We start from the raw sequence: 20,194 nt of genomic DNA on the forward strand, positions 1-20,194 counted from the left end.
ACTTCTGCCTGGAATGCCCTTTCTCCCACTCCGCCTGGCAAACCACTACTCAGCCTTTAACTCTTCACTTAAATATGACCTCCTTAGAGAGGCCTTCCCCACTACCCGGTGGGTGGAAAGACAACCTGCTCTCACACCCTCTCAGAGTACCCTATCTTTTTCCTTCAAAGCACTTTCTGTCCGCTGTAGTTGTGTCTTTACTTGTGGGGCTCTTGGTTCATGTCTGCCTCCTCCACCGGACTGTAAGCGCGGTAAGGGCTGTCGGGTTGACTGTGTGCTCTGCATCCCTGCGCTTAGCCCAGAGTGGGCTCCCCGAAATACGTGCTGTGAGGGAGCGAGGCCGGCTGCCGAGGCTGTCTTTCCGCATCTGTCCAGCAGGTGGCACCCCAGGGCAGAGCTTCTCAGGTTCTCAGGTTCTCAGGTTCCAGGACAGCTCCCACCCACATCCCAGGGACCCTGGTTGGAGATCCAAAGGACAAGTGCGGGAGCCAGGCTGCCCTCTCATTCTCCCTGTCCCACAGAGCCCTCCACACTTCTCTTGCTTCTTTGAAACTTGTGGCTCCGCATAATGGTTACTTTTACCAGCGTCACTCGCAGGGGCTAATGGCAAGTTGAAGCCAGAGACCTGATCTAACCCATTTCTTTTACCTTGGTGCTGTGCAGGGCTCAGAAAACTGAATGACTAGTGGGAAAATGAAATGACTCCATCCTGTGGAGAGGCTGTCCTCCTGGTGGTTAATGTTAAGGCTTTGGAGCCCAATTGCCTGGGTTCTAATCCTGGCTCTATTGCTTACCGGTGAAACTTTGGGCAAGTTACTTAACCAATCGGTTTCTCATTTTCCTCTTCTGTTAAAGTGAGAGCAGTGCCTGCCTCATAGGGTTATTGTGAGACTAGATTGAGGAAATACACGTAAAGTATTTACAATGGTACTTGGTGTGTATTATAGTAAGTGCTCGGTGAAGGACAGCGTTTATTGTTGAACGATTCTTTACCCTCTACTGGAACCCCTAATCCCAGACGTGGGGAAGACTGCCCACGGTTGAACTGAGCATAATTGCACTTGCTTACGCATGGCACACACAAAGAAAAAAGTGCAGGAGCAGCACACAATTCTCCCAGCTGCAACTCAGGCAGGCCACGGTGCCTCCCTCACCAGGTCAGGGGAGCCTGGCAGATGCCCTGTTACCTTCCTAGCACTGAGTTTCCTGCACTTGGCTTGGCAGGACAGGTTTCCATGGCAGCAGGTGACCAGGCATGCAGGCAGGGACGGTGGCTGGCTTTGGCTGAGCTCTCTGGCTTTTTAGAAGAGGGTGGCTTCCTGCCAAGGCACAGGGACTTCTGCTGCCCAGACATTCAGCTGGCTTGGGCAGCCCCGGCCACACCCAGCGCCCACCACAGTCTCTCTGCCCTGGGAACCGGAGGCTGAGCCAGTAACTCACTTCTGGGCGTTCCCCGGTCCCGGGCACATGCCTCTTTTGCATTCCTCGCACTCTACTAGAAATGTCTGGCATGAGCCTTTCTCCTCTGCCCCCTGGTGAACCCCTCAATGTTGTGCCCAGCACATAGTAGGTCTCTCTTGCATGTTTGTGGGGTGAATGAATAAAAGTGAATTCCCTCTCACCACCTTTAAGAGAGTAAAGTTGCGGGACATAACAGACCTTCTCTAGAGATGGCCTGTTCATCCCACAAATATTTCTTTGGTACCTGCTGCATGCCAGCCATCGCTCTAGGTGGAGCCAACATTTCAACTCAGATAGACACGTTCCTGCTCTCACAGAGCAGACATCTTAGTAGGGGGAGAAAGGAAATAAACAAGCAAACAGAGCAAGGAAAAGATCAGCTAATGATGGCTGCCGTGCTGAGAATTATAACAGGGTGACGTCATAGGGAGAGAATGAGTGGCTGCTTCAGGTGGGGGCAGTAGGGACGGCCTCTCCAAGGAGGTGACAAAGACCTAATTCGAAGGAGGGAAGATCTGGAGGGAGAGCATTCTAGGAAGAGGGAGCAACAAGTGCAAAGGGACTGCAGTTGGCCAGTTGGAGGAACTGAAGGAAGTAAGGCTGAAACTTAATGGGTGAAGGGGATGATGAAAATAATACATACAGTAAAGTGCACTAATCTTTTTTTTAAAAAGATTTTATTGGGGAAGGAGAACAGGATTTTATTGGGGAACAGTGTGTACTTCCAGGACTTTTTTTCCAAGTCAAGTTGTTGTCCTTTCAATCTTAGTTGTGGAGGGCGCAGCTCAGCTCCAGGTCCAGTTGCCTGTTGCTAGTTGCAGGGGGCGCAGCCCACCATCCCTTGCGGGAGTTGAACCGGCAACCTTGTGGTTGAGAGCCCACTGGCCCATGTGGGAATCGAACCGGCAGCCTTCGGAGTTAGGGGCACGGAGCTCCAACCACCGGAGCCACCGGGCCAGCCTGAAATGCACTACTCGTAAAGCCATAACTTGATGAATTTTCACTGATGTGTACGTCCATGTAACCCCTACCCAGATCAGCCTATATGACATGCCCAGCACCCCGGGAGGCTCCCTTAGGCCCCTTCCAGGCGATGTCGCCCCTCACCTAGAGGTGACCACTTTTGACCTTGATCATCACAGGCTAGTTTGGCCTGTGCTAGGACTTCAGCTAAACGACGGAATCTCATCCTCCATTCTGAGTCGTATCTGGATATTTTCACTCATCCAGTCTGTGATAGTCATCCACGATGTTGCATACATCAGCAGTTCACCCATTTTAGTTGCCAGGAAGTGTTCCGTGATGAGACTATACCACACTTTCTTTATCCATTCTTCTCTTGATAGTTGAGTTGTTTCCCAGTTTTTGGTTGTTCTCAATAACGCTGCTAAGAAAATTCCTGTCCGTGGCCTGCCCCACAAAGTATATATGCACTTTTGAGTACGTTACATATGCTGGTGAAGGGTAAGGGAGCTGTACCCTTTCATTTTACAGGTGGGGAAATAGTCTCAGAGAAGGAAATGGACTTCTGCCCTGGTTACCTAGGCCATCAGTGGCTCAGGGGGGCGGGGTACTGCACTAGGTAGAGGGAAGAAAAGAGAAAGAATATTTTTTGAGCACCTACTGTCATTTGCTGTAATCCCCAAAAGAGCTTTACCAATTAGGTATTATTATGCCTATTTTATAGACACGGGGCTTAATCTAAGAAACGTATTTACAGAGGTGGAGTCAGGACTCAGACAAGACTGATTCTAAAGCCTGATGCCCTTTATGACAAGCTGCCACTCAGGGAAGGGCGAAGGCTCCCTGTGACACGGCTGGAAAGTGTAGAACCTGTGGGGAGATGAGACATTTGAGGGGCCCCTCATGTCAGGCGGCTCCCCAGGAAGGATGGGATGCAGCTGGGAGAAACGGCCCAGGTCATTCTGTTTGAACCCCTGCAAGCCCCCAACTGGCCTGTGTTTCTCTTCTGAGGGCATCTCAGGGTTGGGTCAGCTCACTGGGTCTGAAGCCCCCAGTTCGTGGTTAACTGGCTTTGTGACCTTGGGCCAGACACTGCCTCTCTGTGCCTCTGGTACCTTCTAATTCTGACCTTCTGAGCTGGGGTTGGAACCGGTGGGGTGGGGAAGGCGGAGGGAGGGAGGGTCTCCTGGCCTTTAGTGGTCTCACAGGTGCCACTTGCTCCAGGACTGCTGCTGGATGAGGCTGGAGGGAAGAGGGGGCTTTGGGGCTTCCAGGAATACCCCACTGGGCTGGGGGGTTCTCTACCTCCACACTTGCTACTCAGAGCTGGACCATGGCCCTCTTGGGACTTCTTGAGGAGGCTTTGTGTGTGTGTGTGTGGGGGGGGGGCAATTATTTTCTCCATTCTGTGGGATGTCTTTTTTTAATTGTGCTAAAACATACATAAAATTGACCATTTTAACCACAGTAAGTAACATTAAGTACATTCACACTGTTGTGCAACCATCACCACCATCCATCTCCAAAACTTCTTCATCTTCCCCAAATGAAACTCCGTACCCATGAAACACTGACTTGCAGAGGCTTTTTGGAGAGTAGTTTGGGGAGGGGCCGTGGGAGGCAGCCCTCCCGGAATGACCTGGATGAAGGTGTGAGGAGTGAGAGAATGTGGAACAAACCAGAGAGAAAGGCAGGGATTCCCAGAAGAGACCAGGGCTCCTGAGCAAGACACTTCTCATGCTCACCTCCAAGACCCTACAGGCTTTCCTGACGCCCTTCACAAGGCCGTTTATTTCCTTCCTGCTGTCCCCACCTCCCACCCTGGCCTCTCCTTCTCTCCCTTTACAGAACTTCACTGCCTGCTGCCAGCAGCAGCTCCCTGCACCCCCTTCCGGGATTTGAAGTGGGGGGTACAGGCAGAGAAGCAGGTGGGGGCCACAGAAGGAGACTTGTCTATAGGTTTCCAAATGCCACATGTCAGCTGGGTGTGAAGTCAGTGTCAGAAGACCAGCTTCCTGGTGGGTCTGTGAGTGGTAAAAGAAAGCAGAGTTTCATTCTCTTCTTGACCCCCTTGGGAAAGAACCCCCCAGGGTGTCTGGAGACAGAATGAAAGGTAAGGCCTCTTTTGGTCCTGGAGTTTCCCACAGGCCTTTGAAAACCCTGGTGGTATGGAGCTGGAGAAGTCTGGGGGATGGGGTAGGAGATGGCATTTGTCAAATATTTGAAAGGACGAGTAACATACATACATGTGCCCTGGTGGTCCCATGGCCGGGGGAACAGGACCAGCTGGGGACCGAGGAGCGTGACTGAGAAGTAGATGTCAGATCCACATTAGGAGGACAGAGGACATCATAACACCCAGCGCAGTTCTGCAGGGAAGTCTTCCTGGAGAGGGAGCTCCCTGTCCTGGGAGGACTAAAGTCAGGCAGCAGTTTAGTGGCCGCACACAGGGCCTCTGGAATCAGAGAGGACTGGGGGATGTGGGGCAAGTTCCTCAACCTCTCTGTGCCCTCAGGTTCTTCACATGAAAAAGGAGGACATGCTTTTCAAAAGTGAGGAATGAGAGTGTGCACATGAAGTCTAATGCAGTACCTAGCACTTAAAAAGCACCCCATAAAGGACAGAAGTACTGTGGGGAGCTTCTTGGTTAAATCCTCACGAAGAGCCCTTCCGCCCTGATATTCCATGGAAGAGAACCAGGGGACTCATTCTGACAGTGCCCCAGAGTTGTCTGAAGTTTGTCACCTGCCACCAAATGTGCACTTTGGCCACCTACCCACCACAGATGGGGTCTAGGAAGAGTACCTTGTGTTTATATGCAGGAATTTACTCACCCATTTTACAGATGACGAGACTGAGGCCCAAAGAGGTTCCTTGACTTGCCCAAGGTGGACATGGTCAGGGCAAAACTAGATTAAGGCTTGGGTCGCTCGAGGCCTAGCCAGGGGCCCTGTCTACCCACTTGGTTCTTATCAAGCCTAGTGCCTTGGCTTCCTGCTCAGTTAGAGGGGTTGCCTGACTATCTTGCCAGGAAAAAGGCCAAGTTTGGGGTACCAGGAAAGGTTTTTGGGACGCTTCTTTTCTCCAGGGTGGAGTGAGGAGCCTCCTCCCTGTCTTTGCCCTAAGAGGAGCCCCTGCCCGGGGCTTCTTGAGGACCTGAAGTAGTGGACAGAGCACAGCAGGATTTGGCATCAGGAGAACCATCCTCAAATGAATGGCGTCACCACTCTGAGCCTCAGTGCTTTGGGAGGTGGCAGTGGCACCAACTTCTCAGGTCGGCTGATGATAGCCAACATGACGATTTTGAGAGAATCCTTTGCAACCCAAAGGTTGCAGACCTTGGCTTCAAGCTTGGCATATAGTAGGTACGGAGGACTTGAATTTCTTCCTTGTTTCCTTTGCCCAAGACCACCTCTTATGGTGGAAGCGGCTTCCCTGTGGTGGTTAGAGGTTTGGCCTGGCTAATTATACAAGCATTTATTAAGCTTCAAGTATATGCCACGCCCTGGGCAGGAACACAGAGATGAACAGAGTACATTGCTCTGGGGTCTGGGAGCTCATTGCCTAGTAACAGAGGGGACAAGCAAACCAATGGGTCATGCCAGGGGTGGCAGCCTTGAGGGTTGCTGCTGAGCTCCCTTCCAGCGAACTTGCTGCAGGATGCAGTTAGCTGGCTGCCCCAGCTGCTGTATCTTCCGGATCCACGGCTGCAGTCACAGATGCCAGCATCTCCCTGGGCTGCTCGTGGCCAGTGGCTGAGCCCAGCAGAGGTACTAGAGCCAGGCCCTGTTTGTCAGATGCAAGATCCTCTAATGGGCAGTCTTTGCTCAGGTCTTCCCCTCGGCCTGGCTGAGATGTTCTCAGGACTGTGCTGGGTCTGGGGCTCTTTCTCCCAACCCTCCTTCCGTCCCCCGTCCTTTCGTAGGTGTAAGACCTATTCATGGTGTGAAGGCTCTCCCCACTTACTCCTGCCCCGTCATCTCTCGCCTTTCACAGGCATTTCCTCTAATACACCTCTTGTGCTGCCAACTTTGCCTTGATGTCTGCTTTCCAGAGGATCAGAATTGACGCATGGCATCAAGTGGCACCTGCACTGACCAAGGGGCACTCGGTTATCCCCAGCAGAGCCTTGCTGACCACTTGGGGGGCAGGCCAGAAGGGACAGCAGATGTCACTCGGTTGCTGGAGCACCGGGGCAGCCAAGTATTGTGGGTAGTGAAGGGAGGGCTTTGAAGTCAGGCTTCTGGTGTGACTCCCGGCTCTGCCCTCACCAGCTATGTGCCCTGGGGCAGCTTAGTTCATCTCCTTGAGTCTCAGTTTCCTCATCTGCTCAAGGAGGACAAGCTGCCTCCTGCCTCATGGGGCCGTTGTGAAGCTCCAGTGACTTAATGCATGTGGACTGTGGCACAGAGTAAACGCTCAGCGTCTCTCCTTCCCTGTAGGAGGGAGACTGTGCAGGAGAGGGGGCAACATGCCATCTCTTAATCCGCTGCCTCTTGCCCCAGAAAGCACCCTGGATTTGGGGGCTGCATGTGCTCCTTTGAGCCTTGGCCGGCACACCCTTAAGAGGCGTTGGCATCACCTGGTCCCCTGCCAGCTGCAGGTGGGAACCATGCACCCTGTGCTGGTGGGTGGGGCAGGACAGAATCTTGGTACAAGAGCAGGATGCTAAGAGTTGGCCCGTTGCAGCTGGAGCAGGACCTGGGGGTCACTTGCTCCAGTGGTGTCCAAACACCAGACACCTGGCTGCTGCTTTAGAATCACCGAGGGGACTTTCCCAGGATCCAGCCCTGGAGCTTCTGGCCTAAGAGGGCTGGAGTGGAGCTGGGGATCTGGAGTCGAATCCCTCCAAGTGGTTATTCAAACGTACACACAGACAAGCCAGGAGACAACTGTCCAGTGCTAGCGCAAGGTTTATGCCTGACTGTCAGGACAGGGAATGCCTGTCTCAGATGGCCTGGGGGTGTGGGGGTGCCTGGAGAGCCTGCCACGCCAGCAGAGCTTCAGTGGCCTCCAGTTGCTGTGAATATGCGTGGTGTGCCATTATGCTTCTGCGTTGGTTTTGGAGACGAACAGACGCTAATGAGCTGGGCTCTTTCCCGGTGGCTTTGAGCTACCGCTGCTCACTGCTGGGTGCCTCCAAGACAGCAACGGGAGAGTGGGGTGGTGTCTGGCCCTTCTGAAAGCCTAGCTCTGGGCCATTAGGACTAAGGAGATGGGTCAGCTGGTGAATTTTTTACTTCTGGGAACAGGCCGACTTTGTTTCTTTAAACTGCACTTGTTATGTCCCTCGTGTTCTGATGAAGGTAGGGTTGAAATGGTTTGATGTCTGGGGGTCGTTTTAAAATACTCCAGCAAGAAAACTAAAAGAAAAAAAAGATAATGGTAGATGAAGCAAGTGGGGCAAAATCTTGATAATTATCTCATCTGGATGATAGGTTTTATAGAATCAATTTACTACAATCTACTTTTGTACATAGGCAAAATATTTTTAAAAAATGAAAAATGACGTCATTATTAGAATATGTCTTAGGTGCTCAGGGTAAAACAAAAAATTCCAGCCATACAAAAAGATAGTGAGGGGAAGGCAAGTCTGCTTCCCTTCCCTGGCCTCGGTTCCCCTCCCAGGGCGAAGCCCGCCTCCCAGCATCTTCTGGGGCCTTCCAGAGGTGGACCACGTGTACACAAGCCTATGAATTAACCTTTCTTATTGTTTAAATATAGATCACATGTCTACGGACAAAATTCAAACGTGCAAGAAGGGATACAGTGAAAAGTTTCTCTTCTGGCTGAACCCCAGCCACCCAGTTCCCTGGAGACAATTACAGTTACTCGTTTCTTACCTGTCCTTCAGAGACATTCAGTGTAGTGAGAGTGAGTGTGTGTGTGTGTGTGTGTGTAAAATATATAGATACGCCCTTTTCACAGCTTCTAAAGTGCTAGACTCTTAGAGCCTCTGTCCTGTAGTTCCCTCTCCTAACTCCTTCCCTCCCTCCCTCTGTCTTTCCTCAGCTGCAGAGTTGAGCAAATATTGTCCTTAATCCACAACACGTCATTACCATCAGTATGCGTGAGGCCTTTTCCTGGTGGTGTTCTCTGTGTTTTATTTTCCCTTCATCTCACTCCTTTTGCTCATAGGTGCCATGGTAGTGTGTTCGATAAATGTTGTTTTACCTAATGTGCATACCCTCACTTAAAAAAAACTATGGTGTTTTTCTGTGTACAGTGTTGTTACTTTCCATCAAGGGAATTATATGGCTAATCTAGCTCTATGTATTACTTGTACCCCAGGATACAGTATTTTCACCCTCACTCCACGTTTGTGTGCGTGCCTCTGGATTGCTGGCTGTAACTATTGGACAGGATTCCATGGCTGGAATCCATGTGACCTCTCCATCCCCCCAGAGACAACTGAACAACACTGCCCTGACCATCTTTGTCCATTCCACTTCTGGACTTTGCTCCCACCTCTGGAGATCATTTTCCACCAGCCACATACATCCGCTGCGTGTTTTAAAATAGCTGCATGGTATTTCTAGTTTCGGGGTGTTCCATGGCTTTTCAGGCCAATCATTTCTCTGCAGATAGACCTTTCAGTTGTATCTAATTGAAAAGGGGCTCCCGGCCCCAATTCCAGCCTGTGTGTGGAATTTTCACACCAACAAGCAACTCTTGGATGCCAGCAGGCTGTCCGATAATTCAACTCCATTTTGACACTACCGCGTTTCCCCGAAAATAGGACCTAGCCGGATAATCAGCTCCAATGCGTCCTTTGGAGCAAAAACTAATGTAAGACCCAGTATTATATTTATATTATATTATATTTATATTATATTATATTATATTATATTATACTATATTATAATATATTATAGACCCAGTCTTATATTATAGTAAAATAAGACTGGGTCTCACATTAATTTTTGCTCCAAAAGACGTGTTAGAGCTGATTGTCCGGCTAGGTCTTATTTTTGGGAAAACACGGTATCTACCCAGATATAGATCAGATTCTACAGGTAAAGGGCTCAGTCTCTCAAGACTGTCCTCCACTTCAGATGCCAGTCGCAAGCCCAGGTTGTTACATGTGCTTCTGACCAACTGGCTACAAATCAGAGGTTCCCATCACCTGCTCCTTGGGTTCGATTCATTTGCGAGAACTGCTCACAGAACTCAGGAAAACCCGTTTACTCACTCGATTACTGATTTACACAAGAATCAACAGCCAGATGAAGAGATTCATAGGGTGAAATCCAGAATGAAGGGGCTTCCGTCATTGGGGGGATTGGGGCACAATCCAAGGGAGGGTCTTAGAGAAAGGGACGGGGGAGCTGACCTTTTCTGGGTTTTTATGGAGGCTTCATTCCACATCATGCTTGACTAAGTCAGCCGTTGGCTATCGATTCAACCTCCAGCCCCTCTCTCCTCCCAGGAAATCAAGAGCTGGGATTGAAAGTTCCAACTCCCTTACCACTTGCATGGCTCCCATTGGATACCAGCCCCCACCCTCGGGTGGGGTCCAAAAGCCACGTCATTAACATAACAAGGGATACCATTGTTTCACACTTTGGAAATTCCTCCGGGTTTGGGAGCCCTGAGCCAAGAGCTGTGGATGGAGACCAAATATAACAGATAAATCAGGATACTGAGCCAGTCTCTTATCATGGCAAACTATGTATAACCCTGTGCAGTGTCAGTGTGTGCCTGTGCAAGCACCTCTCTAGGGTAAATTTCTCGAAATGGAATTGCTGAGGCCGAGAGGCTCTGCATTTGTCATTTGGATGGATACCTTCAATGAGTACAGTGTCCCATTTCCACCCCTTACTGAAACTATCTTCTGGCACCAACGTTCTTTGAGTTTCAGAGAGGGTGAGCGACCCGACTCAGATAACGTGGCTGGTGACTGTTGACGCCAAGACGAGAACTCAGGAGGCTGAGCCTGGGCCAGTGATCTTTCCAAGGCCCTTGGCCAGCTTTGGTGTGTCCCAAGCTTCCTGGAGTCTGGGACCTTCCCTCTAAATCTGGGGGGCCTCGGCCTCTCTTGGAATGTTTCTGGTAATCAAGCACCCCCCCACACACACACTGGTCAAGTAAGGGGTCAGCCCAGGAGCTCTGTTCCTGGGGACCAGGAACTTGCCACATGAAGGTCCTGCGGAGCAGCTGTGTCAGGCTTCTGTAGCTCCTTTGACCCCTGCCCCGCCCCCAACCCCCCTGCAGCATCTTCATAAACGGCTCTGTCAGAATGAGACATCCTTGGGAGTCTGAGTGGTGTTGCTTGGAGACAACTGAGCAACAGATCTGGGTTATTTAAAAGAGAGAGAGGGTGGGAGGGAAAGGGGTGACAGCCTGTTTATTCAGGGATGGATGGTCTCCCTGCTGCAAGGTTTGGCAGACCTCTTCTCAGCCGCCGTCCCCCCACCCCCATTATTCCCGATGTCCAGGCCTGGGATTCTGCAGTGAGACAGCAGCAGAAAAGGCCACTTGGAAGTCCTTTCTGATAGCAGTGAAGGCAGGGGATTCTCTGCCTGCTCTAGGGAGGCACTGTATAAGTGCTGGCTAGAGGAGAGAGGGGTGGGGGGAGGGGAGGGCGGAGGGACCACCCCTTGGGGGGGAATCTTCTGAAGATGACAGTAGCCATAACTATTAGGTATTGAGCTTCCTCTCAGACAGCTATTTGTTAAGGGCTTTACATTTATTGGTTCGTTTTATTTCAAAACACTGTCAAGGTAGGTATGACTATCCCCATTTTATAGATGTGGAAACAGAGGCTCAGAGAGGCTCAGAGACTTGCCTGAGGTCACACAGCTAATAAGTGGCAGAACTGAATTAAAACTCAGGTCTGCAAAGCGAGACCAAATCTCTGTACATTCCTAGAGTTGGCGGGACCCTTGCAGGACATCTGCGTTCATCCTGAGCTGACCTGGAACACTCGTGCTGAGTGTCCCGCTTCCTGTTTCCCCATCTCTCTGGTCCCACCTTCCCCCTCCAAGAAACACTTTGCTCTGAAACATTCAGTTTACTTGTTTGCCTCCCCACTGCTCTGGGAGCACCTAGGGCAGGGTGAGTTCTTGCTCATCTCTGCGCCCTGAGCCAAGGTTCAGGCACATAGTAGGTGCTCCAAAAACATTGCTCGGAGATTGGATGCTTAAGCAGCTCTCCCCGAGACAGCGGTCCTCACTCTCCTCCTGACAGCCCTGCAGGAACAGGAAGACAGTGTACTGCCCCAGAGACTTCTTTGCTTCAGCTGGACAGTCCCGGACGCCTCACCTTTTCCCCGGGGCTGGGCTTCGGAGCTCTACCCTCATGCCGTCTGGCTGGGATTCAGCACTCATGTTCCTGGGCGGGCATAGCCTCATCAGCGGGGAGTCTACCGAGCTGGGCTGGAGTGGTGAAGTCCGCTGAGTGGGGGCGTGCGCTATCTGTTCCTGTGTGGTCTGGGACTCCCCACTAGAAGAAGGCTAACTCTTCAGTGCCATAGCTTTTAGAGCGGGGACAGCTGAAACGGTGCTGGGCTGAATTGTGGGGTGGAGTGAGAGGGGAGAGCTGGGGCAGAACTGTGGGGGACAAGCCAGGAGAACTGTGCACAGGGACAAGTCAATACACGCGTGGGTCCTGGGCCTGTGTCACGGCAAGCACTGTCCCCTCACCTTCCTCTGAACCCCAGTGCCGTCTGATGCTTTGTGGAACTTACCATGGCCTGCCTTCAATTGTAGTTGTCCATCTAATAACAATCCCGAGAAAGGCCACTCTATGACAGGGTGGTGCTGCATACTTTGAATTCATCACGCCATGTAAGCCCCACAGCCACCTGCCCTGGGAAGGGTCATTGTTGCCCTTGTCGAGATGAGTTACCAGAGGCTCACAGACCTTCATCATTTCTAAGCAGCCCCCTGCATCGTGTACCATTCTCTGCCATTCTGTTGTATTGTCTTCTTTATGTCACGAATCATCAGAACTACCTTGCTTCTGTTTTTGTTTCCTTGTTTATGATATCCCTCACCCCGCCCTACTGAAATGTCAGCTCCATGAAGCAGGACCTTGTCTGCTTTACTCACTGCTCAGGGCGTAGAACAGGGTGCAGAATAGTGAAGCTGCTCTGTTCATGTTTGTTGACTGACTGACTGAACTAATTGTTGAATGAATTCCTTCTCCCATTTCTTTCTTCTGATGGCGTGCTCTCCCTGTAGTACTTGAGGAATGTTCGGGAGACAGAATCGCCCTCCTCCCACATGTCCTTGGCATTCTTGAGTCAGGCATGGAGTCTTGCTGGGGACAGGAGGGGAGGTCCCCTTGCCTTTGGGCACTTCGTGGCTCTGCGCAGCATTTTCAAACTGCAGGTCACAGGGAAAATCAGTTTTGTGCACTGTAATCATCAAAACAAAAAGACATAGGATGGGATAGGTTGAAAAGTGTCAGAATGCATTACACACCGTAAGGCTAAGCATTTGTTTTGTGAAACACACATATTCATGTCTCTATGAAACTGGAGGTCCCATGTAAAATGTATCTCTTTGATTCTCAGTCAAGAAAATTTGAATCAGTGTGTGAATTTGGGAGGTGGGAGGTGTCATCCTTGTACCTAGACTAAAGGAGGGTACATCCAATAAAATGAACAATCCTGCTTTTAATTATGATGCCAATTATTAAACATGTATTTGGTGTCAGGCAGCGGTGCTCAGGTCCCCGGGCCCCGCACAGAGATGAGGGGAAGGAGTCCAGAGCAGACAGAGATCCCGTGAGCAGGGAAGACTGCCTGGAGGAGGTGGAACCTGAACTAAGCCTCATAGAACCCTTCTGCTCTGGTAGTTCAGGTCTGGGTCAGGGTGCAAGCTCAGGCGGCAATAATAGTAACAATAGCAATAGCTATATCAGGGAGCTCTGGCTGAGTGTCACACACCCCTTTAATCCTCCGGCCAGTCCCTGGGGAGCAGGAACTGCTCTTCACATCATTTTACAAATGAGAAAAACAAGATCTGGAGAATTGTGGGGACCTTAGGGTAGGGTCACATAGTGGTAAGGTTGCTGAGGCTAGATCCAAGGCAGGTCCACCCTGCTCACAGCCCGTGTTTTGAAGCCCAGACTGCACACGGGAGGAGTCTGAATAAATGAGGGACGCTGGTCCTGGAGATGGGACAGTGGGCCTGGAAGGGCAGATGGCAGAACCCCGAGGCAGCCAGGGCCGACGGACACAGGTTTGTGTTGGGACTCAGGCAGAAGGCACGGAAACCTGAAGCTCAGAGACTGCCTGGCTCAGGGGTAGGACTTCAGGTCTCAAGACACCCACCCTGGAGGGCCAACATGCGCCCCAGTTCTTGGCAATGACGTGGCCAGGTCAGCTCCCTGCCCTGACACTGTCCTTTCCTCAGGTCCAGTGTCCCGCAGCCTGTGGCAGGCTTGGTGGGGAACAAGGATCAGAAAAGAGCAGTAGGGCCAGTTTCTCATCTTTTGTCAAGGCTCATCTTTGCTGGTTTGAACCCAGCTCCTCTGTCTTCCAACGAGTCTTTTGTGCCTGTCAGGAAGTAATTCTTGGCTTGAGCATTTTCATGAGGGAATTGGGGGTTCCCACAGCTTATGTTTCTGTGCAGGGACTGACCTCGGGAGTTCTCTCCCAAGAGTACCAGCACTTTGCTTGCTTGGGTGGCGGGGGCTGTGGATGGCCACAGATGATGCTTCTGGAAGAGTGAGTAATGGGGTCATTTACTGTTCTTTGCAGCAGCAGCTTGCCTGCTTTTGGCTGTGGTAAGTTGTTTTGTGTGTGTGCTGCCCATACTCACCTATACACACATGCTCACTTGTATATCCACACTCACGCCTATTGGACACTTGCACAAACATGCATACCCTTATTCACATCTTTGCAAGTGTGAGTTCACACATAAGCACCACAAGCACATATATGTGCACAAACAAGCACACGTGTGTGTACACGGGACCCTGGCATTCTTTCAACAATACGGTGGTGTGTTGGGTGCCTGTGCATATGGGAAATAGGGTGGTGGTTGTGCTGGTACGGTGCTGGCTGAGTGGGGGTAGGTTCTGTCCTGGGACCATTGATTCTTTCTCAAGGATTTTCGGGCTTCTGCTCTGAGCTTCTCAGGGAGCTTCTGCAGCAGTTTGTGTAGGGCAAGTTGGTCCAGTTGATTCTTCCCTTCTGCCTGGGGCTGAGGAAAATGCTTTCTCTTGGGTCTACCTAGGGCTGCTCTGTGCTCATTCCTTCTTCTCTCTCCGTATTCAGCCCTTTCCCCCTCCCAGGCCCAGGGTGGGGCAAATCTGGTCCAGAGGCTTTCTGGTGGTCAGGGGCATGCCCGGCCCCATGGCCAGCAGGCAGCCAGGGACTCAGGGCTTGCTGCTCAGAGCAGGACTTGGCAGAGCCTCGGGGGCTGGGGGTGGGCTGCAGAGGCTGGACACTCGTCTGGATGCCTCTGTGGCTTGTCCATGAGACACCTCCAAGCCCTCAGTCCTCTATTTCTGGGGCCTACCAGCGGAGCCTCAAGGCTATCTGTTGGAGCCAGAAGGGCTGTGATTGCTGGTTCTCCTGGGGACATCTCTGCACTGGGCTTTTCTGCTTGATTGAACAAGAACACCGACTGTTGCATGGTGGATACAGATGAATGAACGATGTGCTAGGCATTGCATGGGAACCAGAGATAGCTCAGAATGGAATTTTGTCCTCCAGGAGCTCAGTCTGGACAGACAGACAGCCACGTGCTCCAGCATCTGCTGGACAGTGAGGGAGGGCGAGTAGTGTATGCGCGTGTGTGTATATATGTGATGCATGTATGTGTGCATGTTTGTGTGCGTGCACGTGCTAGTGCACATGGGCACCCCTGCCTTAGACCTGGCTGCAAGGCAGCGTTATCCTGGAATGCAGCATCCTCAGGACGGCAGGTAATCAGCTGGAGAATCTGACAGGAGGCGGGGTTGTGGTGAGAAGAGGAAGGAAGGGAACGGTGCCCAAGGATGGAGGCTATGACACGGCACACTACGCCGTACCTCATACGCCCCGCTTCCTGGCTCCTCAACGACTCTTGGAAGGAGGACAGGCCATCTTACGGATGAGGAACTTGGGGATCAAAGAGTTTATGCCACTTTCCCCAGGCTACACAGTCAGTAAACTGTGAGCCACTTTGAGCCTAGGTGAAAGGCTGGACTCTGAAGGTCAGATCTGCTTCTCAAGGCCACTCCTGGACATTCTCTGCTCTTCTCCTCCTTGGGCAGGGCAGGAAGAGGCCTGGAGCTGAGGGCACGTCTTCCCGGGCCTCAGTTTTCTCAGCCACTAAACTAGCAATAATAAAAGCACTTATCTCATAAAATCATCCAGGAGAAGCACTCGAGACCCAGGTGCTGGAGACCTGGTAGGAGCATCACAAATGACAGCCATTCCGCTTGTCTGTTTATTCCTGGGCTCCCGGGCCTGAATGCGGGGCTCCCAGCCCAGCTCCCTCTGGCCAGACTTTGTACAGATGTGAGACCTGAGCTGCCCTCATCATAGGATACCTGGGCTCCACCGACACCTGCTCCAGCCCTGAAAGGGGGCAAGGCAGGTAGTGACAGGTGAGGAATAAGGATTTCTGAGTGTGGAGCAGAGAGAGGAAGTGACTCACCAACCTCAACAAAGCCCTGTCTCCTGGAGAGGAAGCAGCAGTAGCGTGTGTACGCACGTGGATGTCCACGGGTGCGTGAGAGCCAAGGGCGGGAGTGGGCTGCTGAGGCGTCACGGTGGGCCTGGCTGGGCTGCAGCGCAGTGCCAGCACCAAGTCGGGCGGGAGGCGGGAGTAGGTTCCTCTGGGGTGGGGGGAGGCGCCTGTGTCTGTGTGTGTGTTACAGACTGGAGCCAAGGGGTGGTGACAGAGGGACCCCCTCCTCTTCCGAAGTTTCTGCCCTGCTCTTCCCTTTTCTCCTGCGGGGGTTGAGGGGCTTGTTTCCCTGGGTGTCCAGGTCTTGGGAGAAACCCACGATTGAGCGGACAGTCTGCTCTTTAAGGGCTCGTCCGCTGACACCTGGGATAGCTGAGGCCCAGAGAAGGCAGTCGCCTAGCTCAGGTTGCACAGCACTGTGAGGCTTTTTCCGGCGCCCCAAAGTTCGACTTGGTCCTGCCGAGGCTCGGCCTGGCTTTAACTAGCAGAGAGGGGCGAGGGAATTCCAGGCCCGCTGATCTCCCAGGGAGCTGGAGTCTGGGAGGGGGTGTGGCGCGGAGAGGATTTGCATCTTTCTCCAGCTGGGGAGGCTGGATGTGGGGTTTGGGCATCATCCAGAACTAATCGAACTAAAGACAAGGGAAGAGGAACTGGCTTCCCAGGCAGTCTCCCCCGCCCCAAACTTTTCCTCCCGGTGCAGGGTGGGCGGGCGGAAGGAGGAAGCTGGGCCGGGGAAGGAGGGGCCAGCCGTTCCCTCCCCGCCCGAGAGCCGCGGCTCAGGATGCCTAACTCGACGCGGCTAGGGTGAGTGTATCTTTAAATCCGAGCCCCCCGCCCCTGGGGTGGCTGGGGCCGGGGCTAGCTGGCGGGTGGCGGGAGCGGTGATTGGCGGCCCGGCCGGGCCCGCCCCTCGGCGTTGGGGGCGCGGGACGCCGAGACCCGAGCCGCGCGCTGGGGTTGGGGCGCGCAGCTTCCACCACTGGCGAGCGCGGGCTTCTGCTCCGGTGGCCTCGCTTGGTCGGGCCGGGCCTGCTCGCCTCCGGAGCTCCCTCTGCTCACGGATGGGCTGGGGAAGTCGGGAGGAGCGAGCCGGAGCCCGCGCGGGGTGCGCCCTGCCGCTGCCTGATTTCGCGCCCGCAATACGGGCGCAGCGCGCCGGCCGCAGAAGCGCGGATGCCCCCCGGAGCCGCGGGCCGGCAGGTACCTGTGCATCCAGATTTGGGGGTGGCGAGGGAAGGGAGTTCTCTGCCACCCGCCTCCCCAGCCTGGGCTGCTCCGACCACCCTCTCCCCGTCCCCGGAGCGCACGCCTGCCTCCCTGGGCTCCCTGGAGAGGAGAGGTTCTGGGCCTCCACCCAAACCCGCACGGGATTGGGGACTGGGAGAGAAGCGGGACGTCAAGTAGTGAGCAGTGAGCAGTTACTGGGTCGTTCTGTTTGTCGCCCTCTGTGCTACCCCCTGCCCCGAGGTTTCCCTTGCACTGAGGTAGAAGTGGCCTGGTGGCCCCTGAGCCCAGCTTCTTGCGCAGTTGGCAACAGGGAAGCTGTCTCATGATCCACACTTGGGGTTCCCTTGGGCTCATCTTTAGGGGGCTTGAGGCCCATAGAAGGGGAAGAGGCCAGGGGTCTCAGTGCGCACAAGCTTTGATTCTGGGCCCCTCTGGCCCGCTGCCTCCGTAGGCCTGGATCTCCCAGGAGAGCACCCTTTTCATCTTCAGAGGTTTTTCCTGTCAGAAAGGGAGTGCCGTGTGTGGGATACCTGCGGCAGCCAGCTCTTTAAAGTGACCAGGATGGTTGGAACATGTTCGTATGTCTTGGGGAGTCAGAGGTGGAAGAAAGCTGACTTCAGGAAGCTTCTGGGATTCTTTCCATTCCCAGCCAGAGGTCCAGGCACCAAACCCTTGGCTTTTATGCAGAGCCACCAGACCCAGTGACTGAGCGCCTCCTCAATGCCAGGCACTGGGCTCTGCCTGGGAGGGTGGCAATGGTGGGAGGAGTTGCAGGGTTCTGTCTTCTGGTGGCTCAGCCCCATTAGAACACTGACAGAAACACTCAGAAAGTTTGCTGATTCAGGGATTCCATACCGGTCCTGGACTAGTAATAATGGTGGAAATGCCAAGAGGCTCCGCAGGATTAATTGCTGATGGAGTGATGTGGGCTGTGATGGGGGAGGGGTCTGGGCTCCAGTTCTCATGCAATTATGCAAATACGTGTAAAATGTTCTGGCTCTATGTCCATCCTTCCCAATTACCCTCTGACCACCTCCAGGGACAGGGAGCAGCAGGAGGGCTCAGGAAATTCTCTTGTATGTATGTGCCCCCAGCCCCACTGCCAGGTGGTTTTTTTTTTGGTCCTGCTGGGAGCTTCTGAAGAAACCCATTTAATTTCTGGGGTCAGACTGAGCACAGGACTCTCCCAGCTGCAGGGCCTCTGAGGTTTGGGGTCTAGATCCAGCCTTCTAGGAGGTTCCGAGGCCAGCAGGGAGGAAGTTCTCACTTCCTTTCTGAAGAGCCTCTATGGCTGGGGGCTGGGAATGAGGGTGGGAGGCTGAAGGCCTTCAGCCAGACACTGTTTCCTGTGAGTGCAGACAGATGCTGTCCTGTGCGAGGGCTGCTGACGTTGGAGTTGGGGTGTTGGAGGTGGGTGGTACCTGGCGCGGCACTGACCTCACCTCTGAAGTGCTGCTGTGTCTGGGGACTCTGCCTCCTCCTCCATCGTCCCTGGCAGGTTTCTGCTTTTCTGGAACACACTGTGGAGGTGGCAGTGTACTTGGGTCCATAGCCTTGGGCGCTGTTCTGGGAGGAGGAGTTGCAGAGCTCACCCCACAGCCCTTGGCCCCCACTGTGAGCACTTAGGTGAACACTCCCACTCACTTCCAAACAGGTGGGCACACACAGGGGCAACCCGGCCCAGGTGGAGGATGCTGGCATGGGCAGAGACGCACGCGTACTCAGGGTGACAGTGCGTGGGCAGAGACGGGAACTGGATGGAGACGGGATGAAGCTACGTACATAAGGCGATGGAGGTGGGCAAGACCCGTGTGGGGCAGACATCGTGGACACGGAACTGTGGACCACACAGGGCCACACACACTGCACAGGCAGATCCACACCTTCATAGGCATTGGAACCTTCCCATGTGGGAGGCAGACGTGCACATGAGCTGACATATGGGCTACAGACATGGATGCGAGCTGCCGTTCACCGGCACGAGACATGGAGCCACATGGAAGGGGCTCGAGGACCTGGGCAGACAGGGAGTTGGCTGTGGGCTCCCCGGGGACGGGGACGCAGACGCCGGCTGAGTCACCTGGCAGCAGAGGCCAGGACATGGCCGAGGTGGTACTGGGATGCAGGATGCAGTCTGAGGCGTGCACGCCCAGTTATCCCCGTGACTCCATATCACAGCACTGCCTGGAAGTGGTCCTGTGTGGGGTGACGGTGCAGGTGCTCTGTGGTGTGGCTTCTTTTCTAGACCCCCACTTTGGGGTTTGAAGACCCCAAAAGCTCAGAACTTTGTTTCGCTCTGAGAGTTGTTTGACCTCCCTACTCGCTAGTTGCGGGGCTGGGTGCACGCCTTTAGCGCCAGCAGGGTCTCCTTGAACCTTTGAGTCTCACCTTCCCTGAGTCACCAGAAGTTTGCTGAAGTGAGGCCGTGTGGCCTGGGTGGGGGTGGAATCCAGTCGAGGACTCTCCTGAGCTCAAGCCTGAGGGTCTCTGGCCGGGAAGGGATCATCCCTGGGAGCGAGAAAAAGTATCCATGCTGTGGGGTTTTTGCTGAGACCATTGTTCTGGTGTGGACTGCGCCTCCCCCAAACCCTGGGCTTGGGTAGGGAAGGGTGCCTCCCACCTTCTGGTGAGTCACCAACTTCTGCTGAACCCGGAGACTGGGAGCCAGCCCAGAGTCTAGATATGGCTTGACACCAACTCACTGATGACCGTGGGCAAGTTACTTAATGTCTTAACTAATTCATTTAAAATGAAACTCCTTATCTTTAAAATGGGGCGAGTAATCCCTAGCCCTTGGGGGTGTTGTGAGGGTTAAGTGGCAGATCATCTATGGAAAGCATGTGGCCCAGGGTCTGGCACGGAGTGAGCACTCAGTCAGTGGAGCTTGGATCGCGAGCCTGTGGCCAGGA

General features: G+C 53.4%; 1 protein-coding gene across 6 annotated transcripts in view; it reads left to right on the top strand.

Moving 5' to 3' along the window:
* PALD1 (phosphatase domain containing paladin 1) overlaps nucleotides 1–20,194 on the top strand; it is a 90,927-nt gene that overhangs the window by 2,362 nt on the left and 68,371 nt on the right. For 2 of the 6 annotated variants that reach the window (XM_033131098.1, XM_033131097.1), the window contains exon 1: nucleotides 16,988–17,258. The exons of 1 other annotated variant lie outside the window; for it this stretch is intronic. The gene's annotated coding sequence lies outside the window, so the exon portion shown is untranslated. Of the gene's footprint in view, nucleotides 1–16,078; nucleotides 16,097–16,737; nucleotides 16,863–16,970; nucleotides 17,259–20,194 lie in introns of those variants that run through there. 3 more of the 6 variants (XM_033131102.1, XM_033131099.1, XM_033131103.1) reach the window with 3 other exon arrangements.

This window comes from Rhinolophus ferrumequinum, chromosome 16 (genome assembly GCF_004115265.2).
Source record: "Rhinolophus ferrumequinum isolate MPI-CBG mRhiFer1 chromosome 16, mRhiFer1_v1.p, whole genome shotgun sequence".
NCBI lineage: Eukaryota > Metazoa > Chordata > Mammalia > Chiroptera > Rhinolophidae > Rhinolophus > Rhinolophus ferrumequinum.